Below are 21,815 nucleotides of genomic sequence, written 5' to 3' on the forward strand. Positions count from 1 at the left end.
TATTTGTGGATCACATTTTATTTTTTATACAGTCACACCTTGGACATATGGTGGGTTTGGTTCCAGACCACTGCAACAGAGTGAATATTGCAATAAAGTATGTCATACAATTTTTTTTGTTTGTTTCCCAGTGCATATAAAAGTTATGCTTACACTATACTTCCTCTCCTTGTAAATTTCCATTAAAGCTCTTGGGTAACTAGGTGCATTGTCAATGATCAGTAATATTTTGAAAGGAATTTTTTTTAGCAGTTCTCAACAATGAGCTTAAAATATTCAGTAAACCATGCTCTAAACAAATGTGCTGTCATGAAGGCTTTGTTTTATTTCTAGAGCACAAGCAGAGTAGATTTATTATAATTCTTTTTTCCCCCAACTGAGAAGGAGTCTTGCTCTGTCACCCAGGCTTGAGTGCAGTGGCACAATCTTGGCTCACTGCAACCTCTGCCTCCTGGGTTCAAGCCATCCTCCTGCCCCAGCTCCTGAGTAGCTGGGATCACAGGCATGTGCCACCACACCCGGCTAATTTTTGTATTTTTGGTAGAGACAGGGTTTCACCATGTTGGCCAGGCTGGTCTTGAATTCCTGACTTTGCGATTTGCCCACCTCGGCCTCCCAAAGTGCTGAACCACTGCACTCAGCAGATTTAGTATAATTCTTAAGGATCTTAGGATTTTTTGGATGCTAAAGGAGCACTGGTCTCAACTTCAAGTAACCAGCTGCATTTGCCTTTACAAGAGACTCAGCCTGTCATTTGAAGCCAGGCATTGACTTCTCCTCTATAGTTATGAAAGTCCTAGATGGCATCTTCTTCCAATAGAAGGATGTTTCCTCACCATGTAAAATCTGTTGTTTCATGTAACCACCTTCATCTATTATTTTAGCTAGATCTTCCAGGGAACTTGATGCAGCTTCTACAGGAGCACTTGCTGTTTCACAGTGTGCTTTTCAGTTCTGGAGATGGCTTCTTTTATAAAATCTCACAAACTCATCTCTGCTAGGTTCCAATTCTTCTGCAGCTTCTTCACCTCTCTCAGTCTTTACAGAATTGGTCAGAGTTAGGTCCTTTCTCCGGATTAGGCTTTAGCTTAAGGGAATGTTGTGGCTGGTTTGATCTTCTATACAGACCACTCAAACTTTCTCCATGTTAGCAACAAGGCTGTTCACTTTGTTATCATTTGTGTGTTCACTGGAGTAGCACTTTTAATTTTCTTCAATAACTTTTCCTTTATATTAACAACTTGGCTGTTTGGCACAAGAGGCCAAGCTGTGGCCTGTCTCAGCTTTTGACATGCCCTCTTCATTAAGCTTAATCATTTTTAGCTTTGGATTTAAAGTGAGTGACATGTGACTTTCCCTTTCACTTAAACACTTAGAGGCCATTGTGGCGTTGTTAATTGGCCTGACTTCAATACTCTTGTCTCAGGGAATAGGGAGGCCCGAGGAGAAGGGAGAGAGAGAGGTTGGGGAAAGGCCAACCTATAGAGCGGTTAGAACACACAGTTTATTGTCTTCTATAGTCACAGTTTGTAGTGTCCCAAAACAATGATTAACATTAAAGATCACTGATCACAGGTCACCATAACAGATATAATTTAAAATGTTGTGAGAATTACCAAAATATGACACAGAGACACAAAGTGAGCATACGCTGGTGGAAAAACTGGCACCAGTAAACTTGTTCAAAGCAAGGCTGTCACAGAACTTCAATTTGTGAAAAATGCCATATCCATAAAGCCCAATGAAACAAAGTGCAATTAAGGCAAGGTTTGCCTGTACTTAGGGAGCTTGCCTGAGCAAAATAAAGCCTTGGTGGCATAGCATAGCATAACCCTAACCTTCTATGCATAGTATAGAAGATCCATTCGAGAGCTTGAAGTTGAGCTAGCTCAATCCCCTCAGCTAACAGGTGAGGAAACTGAACCTTAGAAGTGCTAAATTATGCATGTAGAGTTCCACAGCTGAGTGGTCAGGCAACTTGGTTCTAGTCTCAATTCTGCCTCGGATACGATATAAGCAACTTAAGAATATAAAGATGACACATTTGAAGGTAAAGTGGAATAGTCCAGGAAAACTTACATAATACTTTACTGACTTTATTCACTATTTCTCTTCAAGATAGGTGTGAGGATATCTAACTTTTTAACTTTGGAAATTCTACTGCCCAGAATATTAAAGCACTAAATTATCTGAGAGCTGCAAACCAAAGAAGGCTTATCCCTGTTCATCAGATGTAAATGCAGTGATTTGACTATCACTATCATTAACTGGCTAATAACTATTTATGACCCCAGGATGTAGTTTCTACCCAGTTAATGGGCTCCATAGTAAAGCTATGATTTTATCTTAGCTGCTGTGGCTGTTGGTTTCAGTTGCTTGCATTATAGGGATGAGCAGGTTCTGCTGATTATCCAGTTATCCACATAATAAGAGTTCATGTCCAAGGGTCTTCAAAAAAACAAACAAACAAAAACTCTCATCAAACAAAATAGGAATTGTGCCTGAGATGGAAGCCCTGCAGAATAACATGTTGATTGCCCCCAAATAATCCTCACAAATCACACTTAAGGGAACTTGATCATACATTTTCTCAGCCACATTTTAAAGCAATTGTGAATCACTAAGTGCTGGGGGATTGTATCTGCTGACACTTCTCAACTAAGATTTTCCCAAGCTGTTTTCACTTAGCCTTTCAGCTAGTACCCACCTGTTGTAGGCACAGCTTTGCGAAAAATACAGAGTCAAATGTGGCTGAGCTGGGCTCTAAGTGCAGGGACTATTTCTGAATGCTTGGCCAGATGGGCTCCAAAGGAAGAAGAGGTCCTGACAATCCCTACATCTGGTATCCTGACCATCCTCCAAGCCAAGCTCCACTTCTTCCTCCTCCTAGATTTTTTTCCCGTTAAAAAAATTGCTTTCCTTTAAATATTGTCTTCCTTTATTCAATCTGTATTTAATGAGCATACATGATGTGCCAGGACAAAGAAAGATGTGAAGAAAGCTTAAGATATGTTCCTTGTTCATTCTGACCTTGCAATTTAGTTTACGAGATGAAATATATACAAAAGCAATTTTCTAGATTTTACCTGACACCTACTATTTCTACTATGTCACTCCTCTTGAAATTACCATTACCACTTTTGCCTGGACTATTGCAATGGCAATAACCCTAACTGACATCCCCTTATCCATTTTTGTTAAAAGGTCAGATCATTTTAGTTCTTTTTCAGAAAGCCTCTCGTGGGTTTGTATCTCATTCAGAGTAAAAGCCAAAGCCCTCCCATGACCTACAGTCCGTCTGTGACCTGGCTCTATTTTTTTGTTTGACATGATTTTCTGCCACCTGTCATCTTACCTCACTCTGATCTGGCCCCACTATCCCTTTGCTGTTCTTCAAACATAATAATGGCTCAAGCACGTTAAGGCTTTTGCCCTTGCTGTTTCCCCATGTGGAGACATTTTCCCCTAGTATACACATGGTGTTCATCCGCATTTTATTTGGGCTTCTTGTCAAATGTGAATTTGCTCTAAACCACACTCATCACTTTTTTCTCACCCAGCCTCATTTTTCTTCTTAGCATTTAAAAGCACTTAATGGATTAATGTATCTGTCTCCCCAAACTATGTAAGTGTGATGAGAACAGAGACATTGCTTAGTTCCCCAGTATATCCCTAAAACCCAGAACTGTGACTGACACATAGCAGACTGTTATTACATTGGTCAAACTGGAAAACTTAAATGCTTCAATGACAAGAGACAAATGAAGGAGTAAATAAATGGAGTGTCCAGATGAGCTTCCCACTGTCTAGTAAATGAAATCCTATCTCTTTACCCCGGTCTTCAGAAATTATTCCATTAGGGATACTTTCCGATTTAACCAACAAAATGCTTTATGAGCAGAAGTTTAAGCAATAAAGATGCTTAATTAGGTCATACAACAAGATGCTCAGAGGGAAGCAGTCTTGACCCAGCAGGTGCAAAGATGTATCAAAGACAGAACATCTTTCTATGCTTACTCTCACTATCCTTAGCATGTTCCCTTATAGCTTTATGGCCATAAGACCATGGCTGTACAACCCTGCAGCATGTAAATATGTGAGGCATAGAAAGTGGAAGTGGTAACAATAGTGACATTTAACCCATTTTTCAGGAAAACAAGAACTTTCTCAGATGGTTTTTCCTAAGACATTTACTATTATAACTGTGTAATTTATTCATCTCTCAAGGAGAGAGAAGTTTTTCATTTTTCCAGCTCTAGGGAGAAGCTGGGTAAAGAAAAGGGTTGTAAACGTGGTTTTGTGTAGTCAACCTCCACGTCTGTCACCTAATGCCTTCTATGATATGACCCTCCCACCACCTGATTTCCCACCATTCCACTATACACAGTTCTTGTTCCAGCCCAACTCTTTACTGTTCCCCAGACATTTCGACTCTTTTTAAAAGAGTTTAAAAACTATTTTAACAGAAAAGTTGAGAAGATAGTACAAGGGAGTCCCATATCCCACCCTACACAGTTTCCGTATCATTAACATCTATGAATATGGTACTTGTTTTTTTTTTTACAACGAATGAACTAATATTGATACATTATTATTAAAGTCCATACTTTATCCAGATTTCTTCAGTTTTTACCTAATGCCCTTTTTCTTTGTTAAAATATATTTAATTTTTTTGAAACAATTATACATATTTTGGGGTACATGTGATAGTGGTACGTGCATACAATTTGCAATTATCAAATCAGGATAATTAAGATATCTATCACCACAAATATTTATCATTCTACTGTGTTAGAAACATTACAATTCTTCTCTTCTAGCTATTTTGAAATATACGATAAATTACTGTTAACTATAATTTCCCTAGTGCGCTATCCAATGCTAGAACGTAATCCTTCTATCTAACTATATTTTTGTTCCCCTTTGACCAGCTTCTGTTCATCTCCTGTACCCTCTCCCCTTTCCAGGCTCTGGTAACCACCATTCTACTCTCCACCTCTATGAGTTACATATCTTTAGCTTCTTCTTATAAGTGTGAACATGGAATGTTTGCCTTTGCCTGGCTTATTTCACTGAATATAATGTCCTCCAGTTCCATCCATGTTGCTGTAAATGACAGAATTTTATTCTTTTTATGACTGAATAGTATTTCATTGTGTGTGTATATGTGTGTGTGTGTATATATATCATTGTGTGTATATGTGTGTGTATATATATTATATATACATCATTTTCTTTATTGAGTCATCTGTTGATGGACACTTAGGTGAATTCTATGTCTTGGCCACTGTGAATGGTGCTGCAATACACATGGGAGTGCAGATATCTCTTCTCTATACTGATATCCTTTCTCTTGGATATCTGCCTAGCAGTGAGATTGCTGAATCTTATGGTAGCTCTATTTTTAGGATCACATCCAGAATACCACATTTGGGGGTTATGCCTCCTTAGGCTCCTCGGCACTGTGACAGTTTCTTAGACTTTCTTTTTTCGAGACAGAGTTTTGCTCTTGTTGCCCAGGTTGGAGTGCAATGGCACGATCTCGGTTCACTGCAACCTCTGCCTCCCAGGTTCAAGCGATTCTCCTGCCTCAGCCTCCCAAGTAGCTGGGATTACAGGCGCCCGCTACCACACCCGGTTAATTTTTGTATTTTTAGTAGAGACGGGGGTTTCACCATGTTGTCCAGGCTGGTCTTGAACTCCTGACCTCAAGTGATCTACCCACCTTGGCCTCCCAAAATGCTGGGATTACAGGCGTGAGCCACTGCGCCCAGTCCAGACTTTGTTTGTGATGACTTTGACAGTTTTGAAGAATACCAGTCAGGTTTTATAGAATGATCCATACTGAAATATGGTTGGTATTTTTCTGAGAGTTATACTGGGGTGATGGGATTTTGTGGGAAGAGGACCACAGAGATGAAGTGCCATTTGCATCATATCATATTAGCACATACTATCAACATGAGGTTTTGGTTAGATTTCTGTAACATACAGTTATGCTTTTTCACACTTTCCCTACTGTGTTCCTTGGATGGAAGTCACTATGTACAGCCCACACTGAAGGAGTAGGAAGTTATGCTCCCACCCCTTGAGGATGGACATAGACTATTTGGAATTCTTCTGCATGGGGGATTTGTTTCTTCTCCCTCAATTATTTATTCAGTCGTTTATTTATGTAAGTATGAACTCATTAGTTTTTATTTTTAGACTTTGGATCATAATGCAGTACTGCACGAATCTCCTGGTTTGTTTAACCATTCACCTATTAAAGGATGTCTTGGCTGCTTCCATTTATTGACAATTATGAAGAAAGCTGTCTTAAGCATCCATGTGCAGGCATTTGTGTGGACATAAGTTTTCACGTCAGTTGGAAAAACCTCAGCATTGTGACTATATTTGGCTTTGGAAGAAAATGACAAACTGTTTTCTCAAGTGGCTGTACCATTCTGCATCCCCACTAGCAAGGAATAAGAGTTCCTGTTGTCCCAAATCCTTGTCAGCACTTGGTATTATTATTTTTTATTTACCCATTCTAATAGATATATAGTATATCATTGCCATTTTAATGTCTTCAAATTTTTATGCTATTCCTCAGGATATGAAATTCTACCTTATTGTTATATGTTTATACCCTTAAAAGCCAATTTCAATGTCATTTACTCCATAAAGTATCTCTCCAACATTTCCCTTCCTAACAAGATGAACTTCTACCTTCACTAAATTTAACATTGTCCATTACCTTAATATTTCAAAGTGACTATGAGACCTTCGAGAACCATGTCATCATTTTCCACATAAAATTCAACATTCTAAAATTAAAATATGTGTCAACACTTTAGATGCTTACTCATAACTACTATGTAGATGGCAGTGAATAGGAAGCAATAAGGCCACCTTGAAGCTGAGGTATTGGGAAGGCAGCTTAGTTCATTTACCAATGCTGCAATTCATTGCACCTACTAGTCTTACCCTACAGGGTAAGATTCAATCATCTTCTCAAGTTCTATACTGCCATAGGCCACTGCAGTAACTTTTTAATTGTTGAAATTATGAATATTAAATCCATGAATGCAAAGAGTCTGCAGAACATTACCCAGGGCATACTATTTTTTCATCACAGTGATTTTTGCTCATGTCTATTTCATTTTCAGACTGTAAAGACTTGAGGATAGAATATTTCTCTAATTTTATATTCAGTATTTACAAATAAATGTAAGTAGCACTGTAGAGTTTTAACAGGAAAGAAATAATATTCTTTCTTACAACAGAATTAGCTGGAGTTTAATTGATTCCTTGGGATTTTAAAAAAGCCTCTGAAAGATAGTAACATAACTCTAAAATAGACCACAAATTTAGTCATCTTGTAGAGAAAGCAGCCCCTGTATTAATACCAAAACCCTTGGGAGAGACATGTGTTTCCTTTGTTCCCATAAAGGCCATGGCTAGGGAGTGAGTGATGGTGCTGGTGATCAGCTTGCTCATTGCCATGGCAATGGAGCCACTCCTGCTGCAGTCAGCAGGTTCCCAGCTCTGCCTCTGCAGACTGAAGCCACCCACCTGAGTTTTCTGTTTTTCCGACCTGACATGGGGCCTTTTATTGAACACAAGTCGGGGTTGGGAAATTTTGTCTCTGCCGGTGGGCTCATCAGGTGCCAGAGTACAGGTAAGCATAAAAGGATGGCTGGGGAAAGAGAAGCTGATAACCTCAGAGAATTGCAGGAGGTTATCTCTGACACTCAGCTAGGGATCCCCTCTTTTTTAAAAAGAGCAAAAGCAGTTGCAAGGAGATGCTTCTCAAGAAAATCCTCCTCAGCCCTAAATACGTGGTTCTATAATCTGAGTGTTTCCAGAAGAGAAATCCAGGAAACAGGTGACTCCACAGACCTGGGAGAGTAAAGAGGAGGCTTAAGTCAGCAAAGTCAGTGTCCCTGCAGGTTCCTAAAGTTTTGCCACATTCAGAGCTGATCCTGGTGAAGGAAAGGGGAATAAACCTCTGGAGGCATTTGAGGGGGTGGTAAGTCATCCCCTAGTTATCAAAGATAAAGCATTTCTTTTCCTATTCAATAGTATTTTTGAGCATCTACTCTATCGCAGGCACTGGAGATACAGTTACAAATTAAGACAGATGTGTCTTGTCCCTTATAAATTAAGTAGATCTTCAAATTCTAATTGTTAACTATTCCCTTGGGTTACATAACTTATAAGTAATCTATAATTCATACATTTCCTGAAATTATTAACACTATTATCAATAATTCTAATAACAAAATCTCTATATATTTAGAGTACTTTATGACTGTCAAAGAATTCAGGATTTCCTAAAACAACCCTGGGAAATCTTCATCTCCATTTTGTAGTTGAGAAGACTGAGGCTCAGAGAGAGTGCCTGACTTGCCCAAGTCCAAACAGTAGTCTTTCAAGATGTGGTCTGAAAACTACTAGCATTCAAATTTCTTCGGGAGGTATTTTTTGAAAATGGACTTTTAGCAGCCAGCTCACTTTCCACTGGATCACAGCCTATGGAGGGGAACTCAGGAACCTTTGTTTTTCACTGGTTCTAACTGTCCACTCACTAACTACTGCCATATACCTTAGTTCATTTGGAGTTTTAACTCAGATCTTCTGAGCCTTTTAACACTTTCTACCCTATCATGGTGACAGCATGACCTGGGAGAAGTGCTGTCTCTTGGTAACCTGAAGCATGTTTGAGACTTAGTGTATCTTTCTCAGTACTTGCCTAGCTAAATACTTCCTTGGAAAGGAAGCCTTCAGAATGCTGATTCAGGTTTTTGTTTTGTTTTGTTTTAAACATCAACCATCCTTCACCCATAAAGGCTGACCCCTTAAAAGCACAGCACTACTGTGAAGTGCTCAGATCACCATGAGCCTCCTGCTTTTTGCTGGTGGCAGCATTTTGTCCCTGGAGTTTTCTGTTTTGACAGCTCATCAGAGCCCTGGAAGGTGGCAGGAACCTCACTGTTCAATTAAACCTTAAGTGTCAACAGGGCATGAAGAGGAGAAGGAGGGACCTACATAGAGGCAGATGAAATAAATGAGCTTTAGCAAGCTGAGTAACCATTTTTCAAAAGTCAAGAGCTTCCCAAGATTTCAAGCATGGTGCCTAGATGCAGTGGGATACACTCTATTCTCAAAGCTCTGGTTTGCTTGGTTTACATGTACAGATGGTCTCCAACTTAAGATGTTTTGTCTTACGATTTTTTGAATTTAGGGATTCATTGGAATATTAAATGCATTTTTGACTTATGATATTTTCCACTTATGATGGGTTTATCAGGATGTAGCCCCATCATAAGTTGAGGAGCATCTGTATTGTTCTTTATAAATTATTAAGTATTCCACAAAATAATGATCAGTTTAACAAATATTAAATACCTATTATGCTATGGGCATAAAGATTATAACTGCAACCCTGCCCTAGTAATGAAACACTTAGCAGGGACTACAGACTTTTAAAAAGTAATTTAAAAAGCAATGTGCATTTCCATGGAGACATTAGGAAGGGTATTCTGACATCATACAGCAAGGTAAGTTAACATCACTCAGAGCTTCTCTAAGTGTGGTCCGAGAGCTACCTGGTCAGAAACCCCAAAGGATATTTGTTGGTAAAAATACACAATGACTGGATCTACCCCTAGACACTCTGGGGATGGGACTTAGGAAACTATTTTTTTTTTTTTTTTTTTTTGAGAGACGGAGTCTCGCTCTGTCGCCCAGGCTGGAGTGCAGTGGCCAGATCTCAGCTCACTGCAAGTTCCGCCTCCCAGGTTTACGCCATTCTCCTGCCTCAGCCTCCTGACTAGCTGGGACTACAGATGCCCGCCACCTCGCCTGGCTAGTTTTTTGTGTTTTTTTAGTAGAGACGTGGTTTCACCTTGTTAGCCAGGATGGTCTCGATCTCCTGACCTGGTGATCCGCCCATCTCGGCCTCCCAAAGTGCTGGGATTACAGGTTTGAGCCACCGCGCCCGGCCAGGAAACTATTTTTTGAACAAACAGAAAGAACTCCTTAGGTCATTCTTTTGCACACAGAAGCTGAGAATCACTGAGTAGGGAATATTGGAAGATGCCAGGAAGTTGTCAAGGAAGTCCTTTGTGAAGAAATGGTATGGGTGCAAAATGAAGTTTGAAGATTAAGGTTTAAAATAATGGGATTTGGGCAAAAGCTTCCCAGAAGGAAGTGACAGCATTCATGAAGATCCAACATGATTGGAAAGGAGGCAGAAAGTCCTCTGTGGCTAGAGAATAAGGAGAAATATGGAGAGGCAGAGATAAGGTCAAGATCCAGATGCAGGGTCATGTCAGTATTGCAAAGGATTGGATTTTATTTTAAACCCCTGAAGGGTTTTAGGTGAAGATGCAGCATAGGTAAATTCCTATTTTAAAACAAAAAGCATGAAGAGTTTTGGGATCTCCAGAGAGGATGTTGGGCTATGAGGAGGAGGTTACGGCAATAATTTGATGAGAAATAATGCTACCTTGGCTTAGATCAGAGGCCATGAGAATGGAGAGAAATGATTGGATTCAATAAGTATCAAGGAGGTAAAAATCCAGAGAATTCAGGGTTCCTGTAGAGACAAATTGCCACCATGAGCATGTAGACTCTCCCTCCAGCTTTGAGTATAGCAGTGGAGAGGATCTGCTGCTGCAGTGATAAAAACATGCTCTTTTCAAGGGACCTCCTGCCAACTCTCTCCCTTGTGGCCAAGGACATGCTTTGGTTTGGATAAGAAAAGGCTGACTGGGGTAAAATTCTCAGTTCAAGGGGTCAGAAGACCTTCAGTTTGTTTCAGGCTCTGGCTTTAATCTCTTAGGCCCTGGCAGGATGGCCAAGAGCAGGCTAATTCACTGTTACATGACAGCAGATGAGTTCACTTGAGAGAGCTATTATCCCTGCCCTCAGGACTCACTCTTCGAAATATGGGTATGTGAATGTGATACAAACGAGCGAAAAAGTGGAAGAATGCTGTGACTATTTAGATATTAAAAGTGAAGGTAAGGAGAAAAGTTTAGAAGGATTCACATGAACTAATTTGGATACCTGGATGGATGGGGTTACCATTAACTGAGGTAAAGAAATCTACAAAAGAAAATGACGTCTTACAAATAAGGCAAGTTCAATTTGGGGCATCTAAACTACAATGCAAGACATGCAAATGAGAATGTTTAGTGGGTGATGGGTTACAGAATTTCACGACTTTGAAAAGAGGTCCAAGTCAGAGGCATTGCATGTCATTTCGAAAACTACCTTAAAACTTTTAAACGAATGGCATATGAATAAATAAAATTCAACTAACAAAAGCTGTTGTTTATAGCAAAGTGCCAGCCTCATTTCTAAGTGCTTTATTTAATCTTCATGCCAATTCTATGGAGTAGATACTCCTATGATTCTCATTTCAAAGATGAGGACACTGAGGTACAGAAAGTTTGAGCATCTTGTCCAAGGTTACACAGGCAGCAAATAGTAGGGATAATAGCACTGCAACTCTTACAGTCTGGATCTATTGCCTTTGCTTTCAAAATGAATTTCTTCTGCCTGTCACAAACGCAGCCAATGCCATAGCCGCCAGGCCATCCTCCATCAGATTTCCCCTCTCCCTCACTCTAGAGCTTCTAAATGTCTTGACCAGAGATCTTACTTTATTGATCTTTTATTTGTTATTTTATAAGTAAAGACACTGAGGGACAGAGGGGTAAGATAACTTCCATAAAGTCACATTGTTGGGGAGTGGGTGAGCTGGCATTTGTCTCTGCTATTTCTCTGACTTACAAATTTAACTTCTACATATACTCATTACACAAAACCATAATTTTTAGTGCAACTTTTTTATTACTACCAGGGTAAAAAGGAAGAATGGGCATTGGTCTGGGAAGTAGGTAAAGTGAATTATAGTCTAGGAATTTTTTATTTTTTAAGTTCTGGATACAAGTGCAGAATGTGTAGGTTTGTTACATAAGTATACATGTTCCATGGTGGATTGCTGCACTTATCAACCCATCATCTAGGTTTTTAACTCCACATGCATTAGCTATTTGTCCTATTGCTCTCCCTCATTTCATTCCCCACCCCCTGACTGGCCCCCGTGTGTGTTGTTCCCCTCTCTGTGTCCATGTGTTCTCATTGTTCAACTCCCACTCATGAGTGAGAACATGAAGTGTTTAGTTTTTGTTCCTGTGTTAGTTTGCTGAGGATTATGGCTTCCAGCTTCATCCACGTCCCTGCAAAGGACACAATCTCATTCTTTTTTATGGCTGCATAGTATTCCATGGTGTATACATACCATATTTTCTTTAGTCTATCAGTGATGGGCATTTGGGTTGGTTTCATGTCTTTGCTATTGTAAATAGCGCTGCAATAAACATCCATGTGCATGTGTCTTTACAGTAGAATGATTTATATTCCTTTGGGTTTATACCCAATAATGTGATTGCTAGGTCAAATGGTGTTTCTAGTTCTAGATCCTCGAGGAATTGCCACACTGTCTTCCATAGTGTTTGAACTAATTTACATTCCCACAGTGTAGAAGTGTTTATTTCTCCACAGCCTCATTAGCATCTATGGTTTCTTGACTTTTTAATAATTTTCACTCTGCCATGAGATGGCATCTCATTGTGGTTTTGATTTGCATTTCTCTAATGTTCCTGTTGAGCTTTTTTTAAATATGTTTTTTGGCCGCATAAATGTCTTCTTTTGAGAAGTGTCTGTTCATATCCTTTGCTCACTTTTTGATGGGGTTGTTTGAGTCTTGTAAATTTGTTTAAGTTCCTCATAGATTCTGGATATTAGACCTTTGTCAGATGGGTAGATTGCACTCATTATTTGGGTTGGTTTACACTCTGATGATAGTTTCTTTTGCTCTTTAATGAGATCCCATTTATCAATTTTGGTTTTTGTTGCAATTGCTTTTGGCATTTTCATCATGAAGTCTTAACCCATCCCTATGTCCTGAGTCATATTGCACCTGGCTTTCCTTGTAGGGCTTTTTTGGTTTGGGGTTTTACATTTAAATCTTTAATCTATCTTGAGTTAATTTTTGTATAAGGTATTAGGAAGGGGTCAAGTTTCAGTTTTCTGCATATGGCTAGCCAGTTTTCCTAGCACTATTTATTAAATATGGAATCCTCTCCCCACTGCATTTTTTTTTCAGGTTTTTTGAAGATCAGATGGTTGTAGATGTGTTGTGTTATTTCTGAGGTCTCTGTTCTGTTCCATTGGCCTGTATGTCTGTTTTGATACCAGTAGTTTTGGTACCAGTAGTTGGGTACCAGTAGCTGTTTTGGCTACTATAGTCTTGTAGTAAAGTTTGAAGTCAGGTAGCTTGATGCCTCCAGCTTCGTTCTTTTTGCTTAGGATTATCTTGGCTCTATGGGTTCTTTCTGGTTCCATATGAAATTTAAAGTAGTTTTTTCTAACTCTGTGAAGAATGTCAATGGTAGTTTGATGGGAATAGCATTGATTCTATAAATTACTTTGGGCAGTATGGCCATGTTCATGACATTGATTCTTCTTATCCATGAGCATGGAATGTTTTTCCATTTGTTTGTGTCATCTCTTATTTCTTTGAGCAGTGGTTTGTAGTTCTTGAGGAGGTCCTTAGTCTAGGAATTTTGATTAAATACGTGATGTTAGATATATAACATTTGGTTCTTCTTATCTTTAAGAGAATCTATCTTAAAGACAGTCTATCAAGCCTATCTTTAGACAACCTATCAAGATTTAGGACTTTTAAATTTTTAAAATAAATTATTATAGAAAGAGGAAAAATATTGGGCCACTACAGAAAGCATCAAAACTAGCTTTAAAATACCATATTATTGTTGTTAAGTAGAGACTTCTTTAAATGTAATATCCCACTTGACCCTCCCCACCAATGTATGAGGTGGTACTATCATTAATCATCCCTGCCCCCATCATTTCATGGAAAAGAGAGCTTACCCTTATTATTAAGCTTACCCTTAAATAAACAAGCTTCTCAAGGACACACACAGGTACTGAAGGACAGAGACATTTCAAATCCAGGTTTATCTAATGCCCAAACTCTTAAACAATGTGTATCATTTCTTGTTGATTTATTGTAGAAGTGATTCCATTAAAATTGGGGTTTGATCAAGAGACAATTGGCTCAGGTAAATTTACCCTAGCACACTGTTTGCATAAGACCAGTGAGTGAGGTATGCCACACAAAAAGCACTTCTTCTTTAATGAGAACAGGGTTATTCATGCCTCTTCATCTGCTCTAAGTTCTCCAGCTTGCTCCTGATTACGCTAAAAAACACTGCAGCAGATTCTACTACATTGACTGTGTATTAGGGAGAAGTACAAAGCTGACCATTTCAACTGTGATTTGGACCTTGGGATAAAAATAGGTGCTAGGAAACATGTAATATTGTGTTGGATAGAGTTAAGTTTACACAAATATACCTCTTCATATGGACTCACAGCAAGGTCTTCTGCATCCTTCTTCACTATATTTATTTTTAGTTTTGGCATTTTGAATTCTTACATTTTAAAATGATCTTACATATTCTCTGGATTATAGCATATGTCTGGGAGAAACTTTAGTTGAACAATAAACAGAATGAACAAATGAAAGGTTAGGAAAAGAGAAAACAGGCAGGACTGGCACTATGGGTGAAATAAGTGATGGTATAATTTCTGGTTGCTTGAAGGCGTTTCTTACCCTGATTGCATAGCTTTAATTGCCTCAATTAGTGACTCATTTGGTCCTTGGGGTACTTCCTCTTTGAAAATGAAAATGACCATTAAAGTCCAGAAACAGCCATTCATGGCTTAGTATCAATTAGTTTATGCAATTTTCTTCCTAATTTTTAGACCAGTTCCTGAATTAGAAGAGCCTAAAGAATCATCTCATACAATCTCTCACATCAGTGAAGTCACTGAGGGCTAGGAGAGGGCAGTAGTTTGATCAAAAATTCACAGGTTGTTTTATAATCAGCCTTATAACCCAAGTATGAAGACTGTCAGTGCACTGCTATTCTCATCAATACTGTGCTGACGCAGCTGTGAAAGTACATGAAAATTGTGTTATCAAATGATGTTATTGGCACAACAATGTATAGTTAAGAGTGAGATGGAGACAATACTTTTAAAAAATATTTAACAGCATCAAACTATCGATTGAAGAGCTCAGAGAACACCAAACAGAATAAATACTGAAACAAACAAGCATACATGCCTGGACACATCATATTCAAATTGCTATAAGCTAAAGAGAGAATTTTGAAGGCAGACAGAAAAAAACAAAGACCTTCTATACAGAACAGCAAAAATAAGAAGCAGAACATACTTCTCATGAGAAACTATGCAAATCAGAAGACAAGGGAGTGACATCTTTAATATGCTGAAATAAGGTGAAGTGAAATAGAGCACCATTTGGATTGATAATCAATGTTCATTCAACAAAGAATGGTAGATCAGGGCTGGGCATGGTGGCTCACACCTGTGATCCCAGCACTTAGGGAGGCCAAGGCGGGTGGATCATGAGGTCAAGAGATTGAGACCATCCTGGCTCACATGGTGAAACTCCGTCTCTAATAAAAATACAAAAATTAGCCAGGCATGGTAGGAAGCACCTGTAATCCCAGCTATTTGGGAGGCTGAGGCAGGAGAATTGCTTGAACCTGGGAGACAAAGGTTGCAGTGAGCCGAGATCGCAGAGCAAGGTTATGTTTCAAAAAAAAAAAAAAAAAAAAATATATATATATATATATATATACACACACACACACACACATATATATGCATATATAAATAAATACAAAGAATGGTATATTTGTCAGTTCTAGGATTATTAGGGGAATTTTTATTGTTTTTGAAGAAGCACATTTAATATCTAACAAGTAAAATAATAATATAAAATAGTAATTATAATCAACATATTTTGTATAATTACTGTGTAATAGGAAAATGTTTTCAAATGTGCTCTCCCCTAAAATAATTGTTAAAATCATTGTTAAAATTTAGGGGAGTGGTTCTTCTTTGATGAATAAAGAATCCAAAAAGTTTCCTGGAGGTCATGGCAAAAATATCTATTTTTTGTTTGGGTCTTATTCCAAGAACTAGAGAGCAAGTATGGGCCTAAGTAAAAAAATAATAATAAATAATAATAATAATAAAATAAACCTTCTCCATGTCCAGCAATGATATAGTTGTACTGAAATGCAACATAGGTAAGCCTCAGTAATATATATGACTTTTTACACTTCTTGTAGTCTTTGTTACTTTTTAACTTTACTCAAATTATTAAAAATAATTATTTAAAACACTTATGTATGTGTAGCCATGGTCACTAGGTGAGACAATCACTGTTTCTCATGATTTTCAAGGCAGTATGTCTTAAGTGCATAAAAACCCAGACTTCAAATCTTCAACTCCATTTTGCTGAGCTATTGCAAGAACGCTGTTTCCCAGGGGGTCATTGCCTTCCTCTTGACAATAAAGTTTATCTTTATGAAGGCCAAAACCGTGTCTTTTAAAAAACTAAGTGCTTACAATATTCCAGGAACTGCACTTATCACTTTGTAAACATTTTCTCATCTAAGCACTATGCATTTCTATAAAGAAGTCACTGACTCTCCTATTTAAAGGATGAGGAAACTGAGGCTAAATGAATTTCTCAAAGTTACAGAGAGTCCACAGCATTATAACAAATATTGTAAAAACCTGAGTCTGAAGCCTATGCACTTAACCAAAATATTATATTGTTCTAAAACACTGACCTACTCGATACTGAACTCTATAGCAGTGTGTGGGGCACAAGTACTCACCCTATTTTCTTGAGATGGTAGCCCACAGCCAGAATTTAGTGGCACTCATAGGACTGTAATCTAGTTTAAATAACTTGTGTTAGAGCCCTTAATCACTTAACAAATACTTAATAAGTTTGCACCTGACATTATTTAGCTTTATGATATAGCAATTTTATTGCTAGTGCAGCTCAAGAGTTTTTAGCCATATATCCCAGTTGGTTTTATTTCATCTATGTTTTTCTAATTGTAGTCCAGGGAACACATTTGTTAAGACCACTATGGCACTGAGCAAAACTGCAGATTCTAGGACCTGATCCAGACCTCCTAAATCAGATTTACTAGGGAGAAGGTAGAGGAATCTGCATTTCTAAGATGTTCCCTAGATAAATCTTGCCTATACTCAAGTCTGAGAACCACTGTAATAAACTATAATCATTAGATGATAAAAGAAGGGTGGCGGGGGGTGTGAGGGGGAAGAGAAATGGTCTAGAACACTGACATTAAATCTTAGTAGTTCTTTCACCCACCAAATGCTTCTTAGAACATATTCTTTCTAAACTATTAAGATTTTCTTCCACATTATCACGAGGTTAACTTTTATTTTCTTCCAACTAAATGCCCTAAATTTCCCATCTTGTTTCTAATAAAACTCCTATCTGAATGACCCGTTTTTGAAATAAATCAGATTTGTTTGTATGCTTAAGAATTTCTAAGATTCTACAACTGGCTGTACATTATCATTTTTACAGCAGAGTTGCTACATGGTTCCAACTTAAAGTAGAAGAATAAAAATGCCTGCCACTCTCCTGCTCCCTATTCAAACACATCTGTCTCAATTAATTTTTTACAGCCTGCTTTCTTTCCAAGTACTAACCTGAGAAGATTTACTGATCCCAACTAGCTATTGCTGACAATTTGGTTTTCTGTGTGAATGAGGAATTGCATCTCAGCAAATAACTGGATTGTATTTTGCAACAGAAAACATAAAATACTTAAGAAGCTAGGAAGCTGCATGTATCCAATATTTCTGTAATTAACAATGTTCTGTGCTGTGATTTCTGAAGTTTTGAGAAGGCCACATTCCTTATGCTCCAGATAATAATGGCCCATTGTAGAGCTTTCCAGAAAAAGACAGCAGAAATAACCACTGAATTGCACAATTCTGAGCTTACTGATCTCTCAGTGTATGTCACCTGTCAGATTCACAAAACAAGTTAGAATGCAACCAGCCCTTTCTACTCAGAGGTCACTTTACCCTATAGGACACTGTAGCCATCTCTGGAAGCATTATTGATAACTTTATAGAAGTACATAGTCATGTTGCAATAAAAATTCTCTCTATATATTAAAACTTAAGCCAGAGATTGACACAGAAGACTACATCTCACTTTTCCTTCTCCACTTGAAATCATACCTACTATCCTTAGTGCTGGAAATAGACTTTAATAACAGTAGGTAGCTTTTTATTATTTATTTTCATTTTTATATCATAAGAAATAAAATCAGAAAAACTTACTCCAGCTTTTTCCACCCAGAAAAATCACTTTCTCTTCTATACTTATTGAAACGTGAACTGTTTTTATCCCTAGTGGGTACACCTCTTGCTTCTTATTACCTGATTTTTAACAGATGTGGTATAACATTCAGCAAACAGTGTACTGTGTACTGAGCGATGTACCAGGCTGTTGTGTTAAATGAAATGAGCATGGCTTTTGCCTTTAGGTACCTTAGAATTAGTGGCGCTAACAGAAATACAAATTTTCACAAAATTCTAAGTGTGCGAGTGTTAGAAACAGAGGTAGGTGATAATGCAGAGGCCTAAAGCAGAGAGATCTGACCAAATCAGAGAAGTCAGAGATGTCCTTGAAGAAGCAAAAGCAGAACCAAAGTCCGAAGGATGGAGTAGGCATTAAGGTGGCACAGATGGTGCAGAAGAGAGCTCCACATAGACAGCACAGCACAGAAAAGCCCTCGGCAGGAAAGATGCTCAAAAGGTAAAGGTGGATAGGGTGGATCACCCACAAAGAGACAGAGAGGGGGTTGATGCAAGATGGCAGGACAAATATATTCAGGGCTTTCTTTTCTCTTTTTTCTTTTTTTTTTTTTTTATTATACTTTAAGTTCTAGGGTACATGTGCATAACGTTTATATCATGTATAACTCCCCAATGCAATCCGTCCCTCCTCCCCCTCCCCATGATAGGCCCCAGTGTGTGATGTTCCCCTTCCCGAGTCCAAGTGATCTCATTGTTCAGTTCCCACCTATGAGTGAGAACATGCGGTGTTTGGTTTTCTGTTCTTGTGATAGTTTGCTAAGAATGATGGTTTCCAGCTGCATCCATGTCCCTACAAAGGACGCAAACTCATCCTTTTTGATGGCTGCATAGTATTCCATGGTGTATATGTGCCACATTTTCTTAATCCAGTCTGTCACAGATGGACATTTGGGTTGATTCCAAGTCTTTGCTATTGTGAATAGTGCCGCAATAAACATACGTGTGCATGTGTCTTTGTAGTAGGGTAATTTATAATCCTTTGGGTATATACCCAGTAGTGGGATGGCTGGGTCATATGGTACATCTAGTTCTAGATCCTTGAGGAATCGCCATACTGTTTTCCATAATGGTTGAACTAGTTTACAATCCCACCAACAGTGTAAAAGTGTTCCTATTTCTCCACATCCTCTCCAACATCTATTGTTTCCTGACTTCTTAATGATTGCCATTCTAAAACCCCATCGTCTCAGCCCAAAATCTCCTTAAGCTGATAAGCAACTTCAGCAAAGTCTCAGGATACAAAATTAATGTGCAAAAATCACAAGCATTCTTATACACCAGTAACAGACAAGCAGAGAGCCAAATCAGGAATGAACTTCCATTCACAATTGCTTCAAAGAGAATCAAATACCTAGGAATCCAGCTTACAAGGGATGTAAAGGACCTCTTCAAGGAGAACTACAAACCACTGCTCAGTGAAATCAAAGAGGACACAAACAAATGGAAGAACATACCATGCTCATGGATAGGAAGAATCAATATCGTGAAAATGGCCATACTGCCCAAGGTTATTTATAGATTCTCTTTTTTCAAATGAAATTTTTTTAATGGAAGAAATAATAATGCACTTCTATTTATTTATCATTCAGCTTCAACAATTATTAACTTACAGCCAGTCTTATTTTATGTATAACTTCTCTTGCACTTGTCCTCAACCTGGCTTATTTTGAAGCAAATCCAAGGCATATGTTTTCTTCTCTAAATATGTCCGTTTTCATTTCTCAAATATAAAGTCTCCTTTAAAAATTTAACCACAAAACTATTTTCATACTTAGAATATAAACAATATTATTAATATTAAATCTAGTCAGTGTTCAGATTTTCCCAACTTTTATGTATAAACAAATATATGTATATGTGTATAGATGGATAATTTTTATAGTTTAAAATTTAAATAAGGTCCATGTACTGTAATTGGTTGATATATCTCCTAAGTCTTGTTCTCTCTATAGGTTCCTTCTACATTTTTGGGTTTTCTTTAAATTGATTTTAAATTGGTTTTATTAAATTGTCCAATTTAAATAGGACATTTTGTCCTATAAAATTTCTCATGGCCTGAAATGCGGATCGACTACCCAAGGTATTACTTAATACATTCCTCTCTCTCCTGTATTTTCTGTAAATAACTGGTGGATTAGGGGCTTGATCAGATTCTGCATTGACCATTTGGCAAGAATAACCTCATGGTGGCTCCCTGTGAATTCAAGGGGTTGTCTCTCCTTTTGGTTCACAGCCATTGAGGATCATGGCCTAGACCATTATTTCCTCAGGATACACAAAATCGTAACCAAGTTCAATCATTCGGCATTCATTTACTAGTTGAAATACTCCCGTAAAACAAACAAACAAACAAACAAACAAAAAACAAAAACCTTTTCCCCTATTAACTATTTGGTCCCTGACACATAGTTTGTAAATGGAAGGAAGATATAGTTTGTAAATGGAAGGAAGATAATATGGTTGATTCTTTCCTTTAATTTACAAGTTGTCAAAATAATTATCAATGAGGGCTTTTAAAGTATCCTTATAAACACAGAGATTTAAACATGTTTGCATTTCAATTCAATGAATAGTCGATATTCAAATTTTTTCACCTTTAGGCAATAGAAAGTACTTTAGGTAATAATCTGTGGTCACTTCCTTGCTTTCAGGTATGACAAAATGTTTTGAGTTCAGCATGTCCATCAACTATGCCAGATATGAATTTGGCCATTTATCTAAGAAACGTCGGCTCCCTTATGGGAAATAGTATTTGCAGATTACAATACAGGTAATAATAGTGCTGGGGGATCATTGTTTTTAGGCCTTTTCATGGATAAAGTTTTGTTTGAAAGATGTAATATTTCTTGTGTTTATTCTTTCAATTCATATTTGAGATCACAGGGTTTTTACCTAACCTTTCAGTCTTCCATGTATATCTCCTTTCTCCCACATTGAGAACCCTGATTTTCATGGCACTGAAATAATCACTTTTTGCTATAATCACCTAATGGACCAGAGAAAAGTCCCAATGTGACTCCCAACATTATGATTGCTTAAAACCGTTTTAAGTCCTGTTGCAGTCTTGCTTGTCCATAGGGCATATACTCCTAGGAATATATGGTCAAATCACATTGTTTTTGTCACTTGTTTAACTCTATTAGTTGTGCCTCTAATTTGATATACAAATTTACTTGTTTCATCTTGCTTTAGATTTTAGCATTTTAAAATTTACTTTTGTTTCATTGTTATGTAATTATGTGTATACAAAATTAAATATACAAAACAACCCAACCCATATAATGATTTCTATTTGATGATAATTTTTTAATAAAATATATAAGCAAATACCCAGTTATGTTTCAATGTCCCCCTTTTCATGGATAAATGGTAGCATACTTTATGTACTTTTCTTCACCTTATCTTTTAAACCTAATATATGCTGGAAATCATGTTATAGTAGTTTAAAGAAATATGCCACATTTTATCTTACA

The sequence above is a fragment of the Trachypithecus francoisi genome, unplaced genomic scaffold, assembly GCF_009764315.1.
Source record: "Trachypithecus francoisi isolate TF-2019V2 unplaced genomic scaffold, Tfra_2.0 Lachesis_group2, whole genome shotgun sequence".
Taxonomy (NCBI): Eukaryota; Metazoa; Chordata; class Mammalia; order Primates; family Cercopithecidae; genus Trachypithecus; species Trachypithecus francoisi.